This window comes from Thunnus maccoyii, chromosome 24 (assembly GCF_910596095.1).
Source record: "Thunnus maccoyii chromosome 24, fThuMac1.1, whole genome shotgun sequence".
Taxonomy (NCBI): domain Eukaryota; kingdom Metazoa; phylum Chordata; class Actinopteri; order Scombriformes; family Scombridae; genus Thunnus; species Thunnus maccoyii.
This window is the reverse complement of record NC_056556.1, coordinates 16,228,610-16,247,119: the sequence shown is the minus strand read 5'-3', so window position 1 is coordinate 16,247,119 and position 18,510 is coordinate 16,228,610. Positions and strand designations below refer to the sequence as shown.

The 18,510-nt window shown below is 39.1% G+C and overlaps 1 long non-coding RNA gene across 1 annotated transcript in view; it reads left to right on the top strand.

Annotated features, from left to right (window-relative positions):
- Positions 1-18,501, top strand: part of LOC121892149 — a 29,424-nt gene extending 10,923 nt beyond the window's left edge. The window contains exons 3-5 of the long non-coding RNA XR_006094307.1: positions 1,128-1,387; positions 6,901-7,043; positions 17,242-18,501. This is a non-coding gene — a long non-coding RNA (uncharacterized LOC121892149). The remainder of the gene's footprint in view (positions 1-1,127; positions 1,388-6,900; positions 7,044-17,241) is intronic.
- The last annotated feature ends 9 nt before the right edge of the window (positions 18,502-18,510 follow it).

Genomic DNA, 18,510 nt, shown 5'->3' with positions numbered 1-18,510 from the left:
TGCTGCCTTATATATGTAGAACATTTCTTAAACAAGTGAAACTAGATACAAGCAAACAGTGAAATGCTCGTTTTTAAATTAGCTGAATCAGTTGTATTAGTGATTATACTGGATTTTACACAGATGTAACCAAGCCTCCAGGACAGTGCTTGCTTTGAAGCCAATTTGTCATCATGGCCAAACCATGGAATTACAACTTCCAGGTCCGACACAGGCCCAAAAAATATTTTTTCTCACACACAATCATGGCAAAATGAGCAGCTGTATAACAGTGGATACATTTTTTTGAGCAAGACAACCCCTGTGAAATGATTCCTTATACTATAAGAAATTTGATCCATTCCATCCGATCACATTTCAAGAGTCTAAAAGTCACATGATTTAATTGTTTTATCCCCATTCAAGTTAGGAGGAGGGCTAAACCAGAAGTTAGCTGTCTCAGCTAGTGGAAGTCCCTAGTGAGCATGCTCTATGGGCATTGGTGGGAAATCTCATCGCTGTCAGAAATTCCCAATATCTCTAACTCGGAATTATGACCAGGACACTAATGAATATTTTTTTGGAATTGGTTGCTTGTAATTATGGCCTAAACAATATGACATGAACGTAGCATACACACCCAAGTACACCTGAGTCTGATGCCAATGTTTTTAGTTTTTGCAGATATTTGATCATAAAACAAAGTATTAGACAATTTAAAATTTTAGTTATTACAATTCATGCTTAAGGAGACATCAATGTTTGTACCAAATTTCCTGGCAATCCATCCAATAATTGTTAGAGAGGTGGATTACCCTTGTAAAAAGAGATAAATTCTGTTAGAACTTATTGTCAGGTATCCAGCAATTTTCTCTCTGCGAGTATATTAGAGCATGCTTCACAGAGAAGCTGTGTACTTTTTAATGACCTGCATCTAATAATTTTGCACATTAGAAAGTAACATCCTGGCAGTCAGCACTCATGTGCTCTGCACTGCTTTCATTAATTTACTTTCTTCATTTACATATTTTGATTGTAAATCATATTATTAGATACAATACAGCATCTTTGGTTTTAGTGCATCGTGGCTATTTGCCTCAGCTGCATGCGGTGCGAGTGACTGAGGATGTGTGAACTCTCCACCACAGGGATCCACCAGCAGGCCCTCAGACCTGCAGCGTGGCGACGGCACCATGCCAGTCTGTGCCGGGCTCCCACCACAGCCTCATCCAAAACGCTTAATCAAAAGGGACACTCTCTCCACTTGGTCCCGCATGAAAAGGAAGCTGTTGGCCCATGCTGTGTACCTTGGCAGCTAGACAGAGAATAACCCAGATTGGTCTACTATCCACTACGCTGCGAGGATAGTGGAGAGAAGGCCTGCGATACAATCTGCATTTTCTAGCAGGTAATTGAAGCTTTGGGGACATGGTTGATGGTGATGTGTCCTGCCGTGGCCTAATCAGCCTTCCTGTCTTTACCGTCAGCACTGATGGATGTTTATCGTCTCCTCAAAATAGGGCCTGCATGTCTCTTCCTGCAGAAGTTGATTCGAACCGCTGAATGAATGTCAGAGGGAAATTACTGTAATTTCACTCGTCAAGCTTTATTGTAGTATGCACCCCAATATTAAGGTCAACTCTTTCTGGCTCCACTGATTCGTTTAGACACTTCCGTGCAATTTCTCTGCCAGACACACCACATGTATGAGTCTTTGATTTTACTTTTGAGGGTGCTTCTTTCTTTATGTTGTCTCCTGGTTTCTCCTAACATTCATGCCTAATTAATGACTGGAGAAAATGTCTGAGTAATTGGTTATAAATTCCCACCCTTGTGTCAAATTGCAGTGTTGCTGTATTTGTACTTGCAGTGTCCTCCAGCTGTAGATAAAACCAATTTTACACTTTTCTTACAGATTATGGTGCAATGGATGTCAAACCTCAGGTTAACTTCACACTCCCATTGCTCCAGTCCTATCAAAATCTACACTGATAACACTATTAGGGTCTTTAGATAAGAGTGTACCTTGGAACAAATATTATTACTAGATGCAGCAGCAGCAGCAGTAGTGGTTTGTTAGCGGCTAGTGATGCCTGAAATAACGTTTTAGTCACAAAAAATAAAATAAGTGGACATATAATGGCTTTTGTTTAGTAGAATTAGTTTTCAAACTTGAAGTGTTTGAACTGCTGCTTGGCCCTGACACATTTTAAAGTAAAATACATAAAATTTAAAAAACACCGTTTTGCTCTACTTTCTCAATTTGAGATTCATTGAAAGATAAACATCGTACTTGCTCCGGGCTTTAATGCTGACAGTCCCAAGGACAGAATAAATGTACCACTTTAGATTCAAAAGGGGCGAATGGGGGAACAAACAGGAAAATATTCAGATTTAGAATAAGGGAATTAACAAGACATTAAGGAGAAGAATTGTCTAAACTTTACCAGTAAATATCTTCTAATTAACATTCCTTCCTTCTTGGAAAAACAGTTCACACAACTTTCTCATGCTGAGCGATATGAAGTGTTCAAAGCGAGTCCCTGAAGTAAAATGTGATTATTGATGTGTGTGAACTCGAGCTGTGATCAAGGAAAAATTAGAAAAAAAAATATCATATGGAGTACGTGACAGCCACCAAAGCTTTTTACTTCATTGCCTCTTCCAGCCTTTGTTAACATATATAGTACGTCTCCAACAACTGGCATATCTACCAAACAGTCATGTAATACTGGATCAAAAAGTTTAATTAGGTCAATGTGTTCTGTAGATGTCTGTTAATGGTGTTTTTCTCTTTGAACTTAATTGTGTCAAAATACTTTTTCATCTTAAAAGCTCCGATCCTGTGACTGCAGTATGATGCCTTCGTTAGAAAAGAAAAATGTGTTTGTGTGCTTGTTTAAATGTGACTTATTAGAGCCACTGTTTCTTACTCTGAAATACCACCTTGAGTCGATATTCTGACTCTAAGCGGAACATGTAGCATTAACCCCTTCATTGTATGTGCATATTTTTATGCCGTAAATCCATCAAAGGTATCATTCCATTGGTGTGAAAGACTGAAATAGGAGACGTGTTAGTTTAATGTGTATTGTGTACACACACCACACAACAGTATTGCACTCTGATAATGTCAGGGGACTTGTGAGAGGCAGATTAAAAAAAGAATGGTCAAAATCAAAGCAGCAGAAGCCGAACTATCCTGGACCCTACATTTCCCAGCATGCAACTTGATGGTGGCTTTAGTCATACCCTTCCTGTCTGGTAAATGCCCATATCTTTCAAACTCTACTACTTAATTTTACAACACAGCTTTCTGGTAAAAAAAAAAAAAAAAAAAAAGTATCGTCTCCAATGTAGAGAGGAAGCAATTAATTGATTAGTCAATCAACATAAAACTAACTATTTTGATAATCAATTATAGTCATTTATTTAGCCAGGTGCTGTGTGGTCATCCAATGTATGATCCCATGCTGTAGTACATTAGCTTTAGCTTGCATCCGATTAAGGCTAAAACAAATGTACCGTTATTACGTAGCATTCTTTAAATTCATATATATTCAGCCGCTAATGTATCTCTATGGTTATTTATTATTACTAATAACCTAAGAAAAAGTAAGAAGACTCTTACCTTCTATTGTTTGTATAGGAGGGACAGTTGAGAGAAACAGAACAAGATGACAAGGGAAAATAAGTTAAGTCGTACCACTTGTTCCACTTCTGAACCATTGAGCTGTTCCTCTAAAAGTAATTGGCCGTTGCGGACACAGCGCTGTAACACCCACTCATATGAGGGCTTTGTGTCAGAACTGAAACTGAAAAAGTAAGCAGCAAAACTGAAAAGAGTGACAACAAAAGAGAAATCCTATTCAGTGAAGAAAAAGTGGAGAATTTTTTTTTTTTTTTTTATCACTGTAGCGCTCTTGTATAGTTTTATTTTAAGTTCTGCCTTTGAGGTCTCTTTTTTTTTACTTTTAATTTCATTTTTTGATGTGATTCTTGAGATATTTTGTTCAATTATTATGACATAAATTTAATCACCTACATCGGTGAAGCTGGAATGAACAAATGTTTGGCAGTTTTTACAAATGACCTGAACAATTAATCACTTATCAAATTTGTTGATAATTAATTTTCTGTTGATCAGCCATTCCATTTATTGACTAATTCAGAGGTGATTTTAAATGGCACCTTACCACTCCCCATAGTGAATGTGAACTAGAAGTCCAGAGAGATTTCACCATGTAGTGACATGGTGCATCTTAGGAGCCTGGTTTATGCAGTCATTCAAGGGTGAGTTTAATATCAGCAAATTTAATGAGAGGATCAAAACTTAACATATTTAGCTGCAATTAGGTGCAATCAAATCAGCTTACTATCCAAAATTTTGATTGCATCTTAACAGGCATAATTAGTGTAGAAAGTGCTTGTAACCTAGAGGGGGAATAGTTTGGCATTTCAGGAAATATGCTTACTTGCTTTTCTGCGGAGGGTTACATGAGAAGATTTATACCACTCTCATGACTGTACACTAAATAGGAGGCTAAAGCCAGCGGGCAGTTAGCTCCTTAGCATAAAGAAAACAGCTAGCCTGGCTCTGTTCAAAGGTTAAAAAAATTAGCCAACCAGCACTTCTAAAGCTTACTAATTAACTAGACTCACAGGTCAATCTCTAAATGCTTTGCTCATAGAGACTCAGGACAATCTCTTAGGTTTTGTTGTTCAAACTGGGTGGAAACAATAAGAGAGTTTGAAAAAAACCCTGCATTGCAGAACCAATCCAGATTCTTTAGGGTGGCCCTCATATTGGGGCAGTAACATGCATTTCATGATGGAGGAGAATGGGGAGAATGGGGAGAGCATCATTTCCTGTAAGGCGTGTCCTTGACAAAATGTAAAGGGGGCGTAGGTTTGTTAGCGGCCGTTCTCGCCACCGTTCAGGCAACTACCATGCATTTAGAAATCCCCAGGCTTCAGTAGGTGGAGATCTCCAATTGACCGGTATTGCAAGGCTAACTAATTAACATGTTATATCTTTTTTGTTTTATCTGTACATAAACTACATGTCAACATGTTGATTTGTAGTTTTAAGGAGCTATCTGTTTCCCCATGCTTCTACTCTTTATGCTATTTAAGCTAACCACTTGCTCAAGCATCATATTTAGTGCACAAATGTGAGAGTGATATCAATCTTCTCATCTAACCCTTGCCTTTATAATACAAAATGTCCATTACCTTTAATGGGGACATATTAGGCTTTTTGTGATATTTATATATTGTTATGATGTCGGATATCTATGCTAAACATGGTCAAAGTTCCAAAACTTGAGATAACCGCATGTAGAAATGCTCGCTGCAAGTCAAAAACCAGGGCTTCAACTTGCACTAAATGTTTCATTTGCAACAATTTTTTCTACCTGTCTCCCTAACTCAGGGGCAGCTTCCAAGAGCTGGCCAATCAGAAGAGAGCAGGCTCATCAGGAGGGGGACCTTAAAGAGACAGGAGCTAAAACGACTCTTTCAGACAGAAGCTGAAGTGAGGGGCTGTCTCAAGAATCAGTATGAGTTAAATAAGGACTTTTTTTTTAACTGTAAATCATGCAAAGATATTCCAGAAGAGCCCCAGATTTTAAATATAGACCTGTAAAATGTGCATGATATGTCCCCCTTTAAATCAAATGTATTAACTTCTGGTGTGGGCTAACACCTGAATGAAAAGCATATTGACACAATTGATTTAGTTGTGGTAGGTTGTTTCCCCTCAACAGGTCAAACTGTCAATATACATCCATTGTGTTACAACATAAGACACATTATACTCAGATGAAAACACACTAGCTTCTATAAGTTTTAATGTCCTTATTAATAAAAAAAAAAATAATGATCAACAGTGCATGCAGACACAAGCACATCAGTTCATTCTGGTGAGGTTTCTTCTGAATATGGCAGTTAATGGTCCATCTAGCCGGTGTGTGTCTGTGCCAGGTTAACCATGCCTTTGAGCTGAGTCAGGGACTATCTGGGCCACATGCCAAATAACTCTGGCAGTCAACAGTTCACTATTTTACAGCCAATTTACAGCAACATTGCTTAAGACTGCATGCTGCATGAATTCGGTCATCACACATTCCAGGCACACGTATCCTGGAAAGTGTCCCGGTCTTCGGCTTTGTTTATGCTTCCATTTTCCCAAATTGCATCCATGCCAGCTACCTGGCAGCTGGGCCTCTTTGTTGTATTAGCCATGGAGATGGAATAATTAGTGTCTGGCCAAATTGTGCCACGTGTGCTCATGCCAGCGGGTCATGATTTGCACATGAACATTTGCAGGTACTTTAGCAAGTAAGGAAAAAAAAAAAAAAGATTTGTGCAGCAGTCTTAGGGTGAGGTGTGAATTGAAATAAGTCATTATCTACAGAAACACCTTCCCGAGAGGCAGCAAGGAGAGGCTTCAAAAGGATACTTTATTGTCGCAATCCAGACACATTGCAGAAAATAGGAGAAGCGTGCAGAGAGAATCTCCGAGAGGCTGGTTATGGCAAGCTGCTTAGGTAACTGCATTAGACAACCAAACATCAAAGCCTTAAATATTCAAGGAGCCCTGAGATGGCGAGAAATGTACAAATGGATTATTCCTCCTTGAGTAAACACACATAGAATATAAGCACGCGGCGAAGTGAGAAAAGGGGTCTGCAAGGGAACATTTGACAAATTGCAGTGGTTCAAGATGATGGAAAATACTGTTGAGAATGAATCAAAAAAGAAAATGTGTTCCCAAGACAAGAGGTGGTTTTACCACAGATCAAACAGAATCAGACACCTCTTACCAGTAAACCCAATTCTGCTTCTCACAATATCCAGCTGTCACCACTGACAGTATTAACATTGTGATGCGCCTGTTGTGATCTCCTCCTACATTAGGTGCCATTTCTAAGGAAACTGCTCAACAAGGCGTCTGAGGCTGTGATGAAGCATAAACCTCCAGCCTGCGGGAACAAGTCACCATATCAGAGACGAATGGAAAAATGAGTCCGTGGAAGTTCTGCGGAGCAGCGGATGTATGGGTAGGATGTCTTGTGATGAATAGCAAACCTTGTTTCCTAAACTCTGTTCCTGTGCTGCAGCTTCATCACTATGCAGCTCTATCTTCATACATCTAACTCCCTGCCTGATTTATTGGAGAGTATGGCGGAGTCGCTAGACCTTGCATCAGACGCTGAGGAATTTCGTGCACAAGTACAAATGCTTACATACTGTAGACTGGGTGAGGAAAGGTACATTTGTGAAATAGATGAAGGGAGCCCATTAGAATTGCAAAAATATTCACATACTCATTTGAAGGATTTACATGGATTTGTTTGTTTAAAAAAAACTATTTTGATAGTGAAGAAAAATCTGTCTTGTGGCCCGGCAGCATACACAAGGTTTCCTTTAATTGGAACACATTTCACACAGAAATGATGATTGATTAGTTCAATCTCAATAGCCATACCAGAAGACTGACCTTTCCTTACCTGTTAAATATTCATGCTGTCCTGTTGTGGAAGTCCCTTCAGGATAAACCCACATCAATAAGAGATATTTAGTCTGGTATTAATTGAAAGAGGATTTTCGAAATTATTCAGGGGACGGATAGTCTTTTAAAAATGGCTGTGATTCACAGTTAAGATTTGTATTATGACCATCTGGTTAAGATTCAGAATCCCAGAAAGCTTGTGTCGCCCACTCGTAAAGCTTAGTGTGTTCTATCCTGTGGCCGACTATTTAAAATGCACCCTGCATGTGTGGATTTCTTCTAAGGATAACAGCAGCCCTAATGTACAATCTAAGAAGATTGTTCTCTAAGCCTTAAAAGATCATATCTGATAGAAAAGAGATGAAACCATTTCAGACAAAGCTTAGCGTGAGCCCCAGAACCGGTGCAAGAGGTGCAAGACCAGAGGCCGGGTTATTCTCTTATCTTAGTGGCCAAAGCTCTCTGGCAAAGCACCCCTCCTGGCATTTAAAACACATGTCTGCGATAACATCATTGGTTCTTTTCTCCCTCCCTCTGGCCTCCAGAGAGAATCTCTAAGCATCTCTAAATGTCACATTAAGTGCTTCTCTTGTCCCGCACTGACACAAAAACGAGGTGCTTTCTGAATACAAAGAAGGCCCATACTGGATGTCTGCCATAGCTCAAAGAGAGCGACAGTTATCTTCTCTTCTCTTTCCTGCTCTCTCCCTCATTCGTTCAAACTGTCAAAACTAACATTTAGTCTCTAATAGGGCTACCCAAAGGACGGCAATGACTTTTACTCATGGTCCTAACAAAATTTGCTAGACTACATTTATAAAGCACAAGTCATGTGGACGGTTGGTATCAACATTATAGTCAATATAACTCCAATTAACACAACCCAACCTGTAGCGCAGGTATATTTAAGCGCAAGCAGCACACTAATTGTCCTGTAACTTTATACTAAAGAGGAGAACATAATTAGAACCTCCAGGTGTAAAATCAGGAAAGCAATGGTGTAGAAATTATGACTACTTTGAATGCTAATGTCATAACAAGGTGCAATATTACCTGCCTGGAGCTGCGCCTGAACAAGTGTTAGAGAGAAATTAGATTTCTCCTTGTTGGGTTTCTATTCATAGCAGCTTCAGCAGTGCTGCTCTTGTGTTTATTTACATACAGGCAAATTTGAACACAAGGTGTTCACCTAGAAAAACACCTAGAAAAAGAGCAATTAAAACATGTAATGTAATGCAGAAGTAATGTTAAAGTGGACATACCATGCATGTTTCCAGGTATATATTTATATGCTGAGACTCTACTATATCTTTGCATGATTTACAATTCAAAAAATTTTTATCTTTTATTGGCTCTTTATGCAGCCCCTCAGTTCAGCCTCTGTCTGACACAGGTCGTCTTAGGTCCTTTAAGGCCGCCCCGGCCCACTACCACTCTGCTCTGATTGGCCAGCTTCCAGAAGCTTCCCCTCTGCAGACTTCTGGTGGCTTGGGAGGCTACATAAATATAGTAGCAGTCAGGTTTCACTTCTTATGTGGGATACATGAACAATCTGATGTCATCACAAGGACGAAGTAAGAGGTAAGGTGGCAAACGAAGTGCTCAGAGCAGGCTGAAACCCTGGCTTTTGACTTGCAGGGAACATTTTACATACATTTACCTCAAGTTTTGGACCTTTTGACCATGTTTAACAGACATCTGACATAATAGTATAAATATCACAAAAAAGGTTGCTCCTCTAACATTTCCCCTTTAAGGCCTTGATTCCCAACATTACCAGTGTTTTTGTTTTAAGTCCAGTGTTAATTTACCATTCATTTTTGCACGAATGTTTCAGTTGAGTATTTTGTGTTTCACAATGTTATTTTGTTGAAGGGCTTCAGTCCTGTTATTTTTGAGTTGTGATGGTAGGGCAGATCGTCTTCTTAATCAGTGATAGTGACAACAGGTGTGCATCATTAGCTGCACCCAGCAGTGAGTCATTAGGCTCTGTCAAGTTGACATAGGAAGGATAAAACTGTTCTGTAGTAAATGACATTCTGTATAATTTGGTGCACTCATAGCTGTGCGTGTGTGTGTCATCATAGGAAATTGTGATTGTCAGCAGTAACAGGTCAACGTCAGTGTTGTTCTTTATGTTTTGAAAGCGTGGTATCAGTCTAGCTCACCCTATGATTAACATCGTAGATGGTACGTTCCAGTTAGGTGAGGCTAAGAAGGTAAAAGGCCAGTCACTGAGTCAGTGAGTGCATTTACATGGACTTGAGTGTCCTGGTTATGAGGTTTATCCCTGTTTTGATCATATACGGGATATGGTGTTTACATTCATATCCCCATATACATGATAAAAACTAGTATCCCAGTTTACTGATTACTGCGTGCTAATTGTGCAGTAAGCAGTGCACCTCACAACACAAACCAGCTCTGTAACTGATAACCTTGACCTCTTTAGTTTTGATGTTTGGCCACATGACCTGACTTGCTCCACTGTACATGTTGGGAAACCAGCGTCCTGTAGCCTGAATACTACAAGCTTGAATAGATCAGCATTTTGATGCAAAGCAGTACTTTAGATTGAGTGCACACACAGGGCATCATAATGTTGAATGTCCTGCTGACGATGATGCAGTTATAGCTACTCTTTAAAGTAACTTTACATGTTTAAAATCCACACATCATGGGGCTCCTTGATAACCTACAGGTTAAAACGCAATGTTCACAATTTGATTCCTTCCTTGTATACCCCTCTCTCTACTCCTGTATACTTGGAATTGTTCAGTGTGAAAGTGAAACTTAAAGGGGAGCTATTATGCTTTTTTATGTTTTCTGTTATTTATATACTGTTATACAGATATCGATGCAAAACATGGTCAAAGTTCCAAAACTTGAGGTTAATGTATGTAGAAATGCTCCCTGCAAGTCAAAAGTCAGGGCTTCAACCGCCCCTGCATGCTTCATTTGCAATAATTTTTTCTATCTTGCCGGTGAGTTGATGTCAGATCATTGCACATGCCCAGTGTTTGCATTGTTCACTCCTATATTTCAGATGGGATTGCAGCTCAAACATGTACGGATGTATTTCAGAAGTTGACATTTCTAGTAAAGAATGAGAAAAAGAAGTAAAATCCTACTACTATAGTTTATTTTATGGCTTATTTACGTAGCCTCCTGAGCGGCCAGAAGTCAGCTGTGACGCAGCTTCCAGAAGCTAACCAATCAGAACAGAGAGGGCTCATTGGGAGGGGGGCCTTAAAAACAGCCTGTTTCAGACAGAGGCTGAACTGAGGGGCTGCATAAAGAGCCAGTAAAAAATAAATAAGTATTTTTTTTAAAACTGTGAATCATGCAAAGCTACTCTAGTGGAGTCTAAGAATAAAAATATAGAGCTGGAAATGAGGATAATAGGTCCCCTTTAATGTGCAATAAACAGTCTACAGTCTTTATAATTCATGTTCCTGGGTGGAAGTCAGTTCAATAAAGTAAACTTTGATTGATTCACCCGCTGCTTGAGGCAGATGTTACTCTAAAGCTCAAATGAAACAGTGACGCTTCCTGTAAGTTTTATGAATATACACATCATCTGTCATAATGTCTCCATTAGACCAGCTGTATTTACAGTAAGTGCGTTGCAAACAACATACGCACAGTAAATACAAAGAAAAGAACCTGGAAATATCCTATCAGGAAAGTGTTTGTTTAGTTTTATTTTCTTATTTAAACAACATCACTCATTTTATATCAGACATCACTTAATAAAGTGTTCATGAAAAAAGTATGGACTAAAAAATGAACAAAAACAATCAAAACTTGTATAAAATATGTTTGTGGTTTCTCCTGTTGGTTCTTAAGATGCTCTAAACTTCCTGTGAGTGGGTAGGAGGCAACTGTTAATCATCACCATAATTTCTTAAGAAGGTAATATCTTAGCCTTAAAATACCTCTGGGAATCGTGGCCCAGTTCGTTTCAAGAATATCCTGGCCTTAAGTGTTAAAAATGTGCTACAAATACTGATTAATTGGAAGATAAATAAGAAATGTGCAGGGTTAGGTAATGCTGCAGACACACGCAGGATTCCCTACTGTGTTACAATAAATTCTGAGTTTAGTTTTATACCCATGAGCACATTTATCATGCATTACTCCCTCCATATATTCAATCTCCATTACCTGTGTTTCCTCTAAAGGATCTGCTGCTGCTGTTGCTGCTGCTGCTGCTGCGGCTGTTTTGCCCTATAGAGCCTGGGCCTCCTAGCTCAGTGGGAGGATGAGAGAAAAAAAAAACAGTGCCAACCTCGTCATTTGTCTGCTATATATAAAATTCTTTAGTGCTTCTACCTCACCTGGCCTGAGCAACATTCATAAGGGACAATGAAAGGAAACGGTGGGATGCTTCTCTCTTTCTCCCCTCCCCGCCGCGGCGCTCTTTCATCTTTCCTTCCCACAAGGCTGATTCACCACTTGTGACCCCTGCGGCTGCCTCGTTGAAAATAGACAACAAAGATGAGATGAAAACCAGCGGGCAGTTGTAGGCTAGATTGCCGCCTGGCTTCAACTCGGTCGAGCAGTGGCGAGCGAGCTGACACTTCCATTTGTCTGGATTCTCAGCGTGTAAAAGAGAGCGGGGCTGGCACTGCCACGCACCCACATCTGCCAGCATCAACAAACACCAGCCTGTCAGACCTTTGCTATGCCTATAGAAGCGCTCAAAACACTTTTGAGAAAGTTATTCTTCTGATCCAAGTCGTGGAGGCAACCTTTGACTCTGCACCCCTCCTCTGAAGTTGCATCTCCTTAAACTGTTTTGAAAGATAAAAGCGACTATATTTGAATGCATCTGTCCCTGATTTATAAATTGCATGTGCACACACGCACAGAAACAGGCCTCCTTTCACCTCTGTATCATCTGGTTCTTCAAAATATCTCAGGATGCCTATGGAGTCATTCCTATGTTCCCAGGGTCCTATCTTCCCCAGATTTATACGGCACATAATGGGAACATGACAAAGGGTCCTATGTTCCCAAGGTCATATATTTCCAGCAGGGGTGCCACCAGGGATTTTGGGCCCCATGAAAAGATATCACATTGGGCCCCACCACCCCAACCCTAACCACCTGCTGTAACCACACCTCCAGAGCCCACTCAACCCATTTAAAGCTTTAAATAACTCTACCTTTGCAGGCTTGCAACTTTCCTGTAGTCCAGTATTTACTGCATGATATTTTCTGGCAGTGAGCTGTGAAAATATAACACTGTGCAGACATAGTATACGCCATCAGCTTACCAGGGACTGCATATGAAAATCAGCCTGTAGAGCTATAACTGGCACATTTACATGATGGACCTAAGTGCTCATGTTTATTAATGTGCATTGTCCCTTCTTAAATAAAATAAACATGAACATACATGCAACATTCTGCATACAATGGAATTCACTATTTCACGCAAGACTTATGCCCTCTGTAAGAATAAGCTCATTGTTTACAGGCTAAATGTAATTTTTATGGTAAAATTCTTGAATGTAAAATTATCTTAACATTAGTGAATAATTTAAAATAAATATAACGTAAATATGCATTAACCAACTCAATTAAAATACAGACTGAATCACGCAACACCTCAAACTGTCCAGCGTGCAATACAGACTGTGGGCTGTTTGTGTTTCATGTAATGATTAGTATGCAGGAAGTGAACACAGTGTTTGAATTCTTATCATTGAAAAGGATTTAATCATTTTTCTTTTTTTTCCATAATAAATACAAAAAAGGAATTCCCACAGGCCCCCTTGCAATTATGCTAGTTGACATGTTATTCAACACAATGCTGCTCACCTTCAGCTGGGAGTTTAGCTGGTTTATTGGTAGGGGGATGGGGATAAGGAGACAGAGCTGCTGAGCCTGGAGCTAAATCAGGGACAACTGATTTAGTATGAACAGCTTGCTAAAAGTTTGCCTGTATCGATTAACTGTCGGCTAAAAGAGGAGCGAAATGTAAACAGAGTTTTCCACCTCTTGCACCATGGACTAAGCTAACAGGTTCATCTCCACCACTCACTGACTACACCCACCATTAGTTTTATTATTAGTATGTAGTATGTATCTAATGTTCTCATATTTTTTTAGGGCCCCTGCAAGTCACAGGCCCTTAGAATTGTCCTAACATGTTTTGTTACTGTTTTTGAAGCCTTGTTCCAATATAAAAAAAAAAAAATGGGTCAATTTTGACCCGAACATACTAAGAAAGTTAATGTGTGTTAACAGATTACTGAACTGGGGAACATAGGACCTTTGGAACATATATACGCTCCCATGCTTATCTGAGAACAGACAAGATAATACAGTAAGCATGACTGTACACAGCATTTCAGTATGCAGAGTGGTCTGGATCCGTCTCGTCCTACTGCAGGGGAAGATAAGAACCTCCTTCATGAATAAAGATGTTTAGGCATCCGCTCTTCTCTGCGTTCAACGTGTACTTGCTACACTGGCTATTATTTATAGTCCCACTAAGGCCCAAAATGGTGAGAGTGGGTCTCATGGGAGATTGGGAAGTGGAGCCACCGCTACCTATAGTGGGAAAGATATACCACCTCACCCCCGCTGAGAACTTTGCACAGGAAATGAACTCATAAATCAAGCAGTAAATTGAGTGTAGGGCTGTGCTTACTCATCTCAAGAGGTCCGCTCCTCTTCCTCCACACACGCCTGCTCCTTTTTTTTACTGCATGACTAATGCGACGTGGCAACTGCCCATGTGTCTCTCGCTTTAAGCTCTTATCAAAAAGTGTGGATTTTATTTTTTTTTCGAGTAAACACCATAACTCTGGCCTGGAGGCTACAGTGTAGGAACATCTAGGAAAAGGGTAGAGGGAAAAGTCTAGCGAGGGAACATCAGTGCCTCGTCCTACAGCTGAACTTCACTGCCTCATTGTGATGCCACTGGTGAGAGATGCCTGTCTTTTCCCGGACACAGCCTGTGAGGAGAGTCTCCCCTGCCCGCCTCAGGCTATCCTGACAGTCACAGGCCCTGTCCGCAGGAATTAAAATCTCTATTTATCAGGACTCGACTGAAGCTGTCTGGGGATTGGCCGGGGAAATGGCACACAGTCAGCCTTTTCCAGCAGTGGGACTCTGATGGAGAGTTCAACACGCAGGGATGTGCCCGTGCAGGTTGTTTCTTGACAGTGTGTGCAGTGTTTTTAAAGAGAAAATCTCTCATCCTCTCATCCCTGCTTCACACTTTGTTTCAGTGCCGCGCCGGCGCCAGCGCTGTTCCGAATTCAGCTCATGCTTCCCAAGAACTAAAAAGTAACAATTTAAGACTGATCCTTGAATACAAGCAGTGTATGTGTGTGCTTACGTGTGCATCCACCCTGCTGAGCTTTGCTTCCTATTAAAGCGGCGACTCTGCCGCCTCCCGCAGCTGCTCTCCATCACAGCAGCGGTAGGCAGCATTTCCTCTGACAGAGAAGGAAGACAGGAGGGAGGAATCATGGCCATCACTGCTTTCCAGTAAAACCACAGTCATTGCAGTGCTGAGTTAAGATCTCTACTGACCTCTGCTGGGGAAATACCAGTACCTGTAAGGGCGGCTTCCTCAGTCATGCATATCTACAGTATCACAATGTGTGGCTGTAAGACCCTGATATTAAAGGGTTAGTTCATCTAAATCACAACATTTGTGATTAAGCTGACCTTTAACCTCTTGCTCAACAAATATCCTTTTATAAACATGTTATTCTTTCTATTTTCTCTCAGTTTAGATCATCTTTAGTTCAGATTCTTTATTTGCTCCAATCATTGTCATTCAATTTTCCTACTATTTGAACTTGAATATTTAATTAACCAATAAACCTACTAACCTGCTGTATTCTGCTTGCTCACAGAACTAAAATTCTTGTTTTCACGACCACTTCAAAGTTATAAATATATTTTTAAAACATTTTTCAGTGTTTGAAAGTGATAAAGTACATTTACTTGTACTTGTACCTAGTACTGCACTGAAGTACAACTTAGAGGTACTTGTACTTTAATTGAATATTTCCATTGTCTGCTACTTTATATTTGTATTCTGCTACATTTCAGTTGGAAATACTTTTTATTTCATTATATTTTTGACAGCTGTATTTTCTACTTTTCAGATAAAAATAACATTTAATAAACTTATCAAATCCAATACATTTTTATAAAGTAAACTGGTAGTTTCCAGTTTTTTTGGCTTGTGATTTCTTACAGAAAAAGCAATGTCCATGACTTGTAAGCAGTTACACCAAAGAGTGATTTCATCTCTATATTTCTCAGATGGTTTCATTTAAATAACTGTTTGAGGCTCAAAGATGTAAAATTGTCCAATATTTCACAAAAAAATAATTTAATTTTTTGTAGCAAAAGTTCTCCTTTTTTTTTACCCCATTAATCATGTTTGGAGGGGTCTGACTGGACTATCTTTAATAAAGTAGTTAAAAAAAATCTCCACCTCAAACAGCTATAACTATGAAATGCTGTTTACACATTGATGCATCAGTATTAACGTTCTAATAATGTCATATATGATAATATATCTTTCACAAGGGAGTATTTTTTACTGCATCTGAATATTTCTTCCACTACTGCTGCTGTTAAAGTAGTGCCATCATCACAAGGTGTTGGGTGATGATGAGTCTAGGATTCACAGCTGCAGTTGAGTTGTGAGTAAAATCAAACCAAAGTATTCATAACTAGAATATACAAAACTGTTTTTATGCCTCTACACTGAAGACAGCCTTGGCCAGAGGCATTGTGTTTTCAGGTTGTCCGTCCGTCCTATTTTTATGAATGTGATATCTCAGGAACACCTTGAGGGAATTTCTTCAGATTTGGCACAAACATCCACTTGGACTCAAGGATGAACTGATTACATTATGGTGGTCAAAGCTCAAGGTCACTGACCTCACAAAACAGGTTTTTGGCCATAACTCAAGAATTCACAAAGTTTCACACAAAAGTCTAATAGGATAAAATGATGATGTGATGATGTTTTATATCCAAAAGGTCAAAGGTCAACTTCACTGTGACATCGTATTGTTCTGCAAAAACACTTTTCTGGCCTTTATTCAACACCATAACTCAGGATCAGAAGGGGAGATTGTGACCTTAGTTCACATTTGGTTGGATACTGAATTGGTGACTCTAATCTTGGTGCCACCTTGAAACTGTGGTGATTGTAAAAATGTTCTGTGCTGCCGGGTTGAAGATGCTTCTTTGCAGCAACATCCATATCTGAAGCATCGTCTACTGTCACAACTTTGTGTTCTATCAGAATCAGCGTTATTGTCGAAGCATTTGAACACACACACACAAGGAAAATACACTTATATTCCTTCAAAGTCTTCACTACTTATATTACATGAGTCTGGACAGACATGGATATAAACTCAAACTTGACAGGTTGACAGAGGAATACAGCCGCGAGGAGGTATTTCTAATTTAGTTTTTTGTTGTTTTGTTTTTTTTTAAAGGAAAAAGTCACCTCCAGCAGTCAATTTCACAGTATCAGGTCAATGGGGCCCAATGTGAAAAGGAGTTGATGATAACTAATTCAGCCACAAGGGGGAGCTCTTTTATAAGGCCAACACACTGCATTGAAGTTTTCGAAATCTTCACTTCCATCCCTGGGGTGGTATTGGTGGTTATTTCTGTATTTCAGCCTGACATTTGGTGTCTGCGTTTTAATAACGTTTGAATCTGTTCTATTCTGTTCTTTTCTTCAGCTTGTTCTTTTCCCAAGGTGGGAACGCCTGCAACCCCGAGTCCCTGATCCCTGTTTTCAGACCCCGTTTCAAAGCCCAGCGGTCTGCTGCTCCCCTCCCCCGCTCACTGCGGGCTGCGTCAATCGCAACAAAATAACACCGGAAATGAGCTTTTCCTCCAAAATACAGGTTCTGCATGTCTCAGTCCTAGATTGTGGTAGATGAGTGGTAGAGTGGTAGATGTTCCTATTCGTTTGGTTGGTGAATCTCGAGTCTTCTTCACAGCTATATGCTGATTTTATACAAAATAAGATGACATTTTATCCCGTGGAATTTGGTCATTTTAGCAACACACAGTAGATAAAACCTGATAAAAGAAGTTGAAATTGATGAATTATGTCAGAAACAGAATCAAGTTTGCACATACAAGGAGTTTGCCTTGTTGTTTTGGTGTATAACAGCCAAAAAAAAATAGACAAAATTAAGTAGTCCTAAACAATATAAAAAGGAAGAAATGTACAATAAAAAAAATTGTAAGAAATATTCTGAGTAACAAGAGCTGCTATTGTAAAGTGAACAGAATGAAAAGAAATGTACAAAACATTGACCAGGAGTAAACAGTGTATGCAGTGTGTATAATAAAAATAGTAATAATAATAATAATAATAATAATAATAATAATAATAATAATACAATTTGCATTAATGCAAAGTGCCATGTTTGATCAAAGATCACAGATGTGTAAATATAAGATTATGTGCTATAAATTGCATAACACATTGCATGTAAAGTATAGAAAAACAGTATTAAAAGGCTTGTAAAATATATCAGCAGGATAAAAAAAAAAAAGAATAAAAATAGATATAATTTATAATAAATTATACAAATGTCAATATATGTCTGTATAATATGCATAATTTCAAGTAACATATGACAGATGACATGAAATACGAGGACCTGCAAAATAATGTAAATTCCTTCTGGAAAATGTGCAAATATAAGAAAACAGTTACATGAATGAATTAAGCGTTCTTGCTTTTATTGTTTTTATCATTTGTTTTTTGTACTGTTGCTTGTTTACTCTGTAAAACACTTTGGGTATGAAATGTGCCTTAGAAATAAATTTGCCTTGTCTTGTAGTATTTTGTATTATGGACATATTGTACACAGTCTGTATATAAACATGTCTAACTTAACACAGATTTTGTTATTTTTATCTGTAGTATTAGTCCAGACTGTTGAATAGTTTTATTTCTCACAGGTTGTTCTTCAGTAAGCCATCTGTTTTAC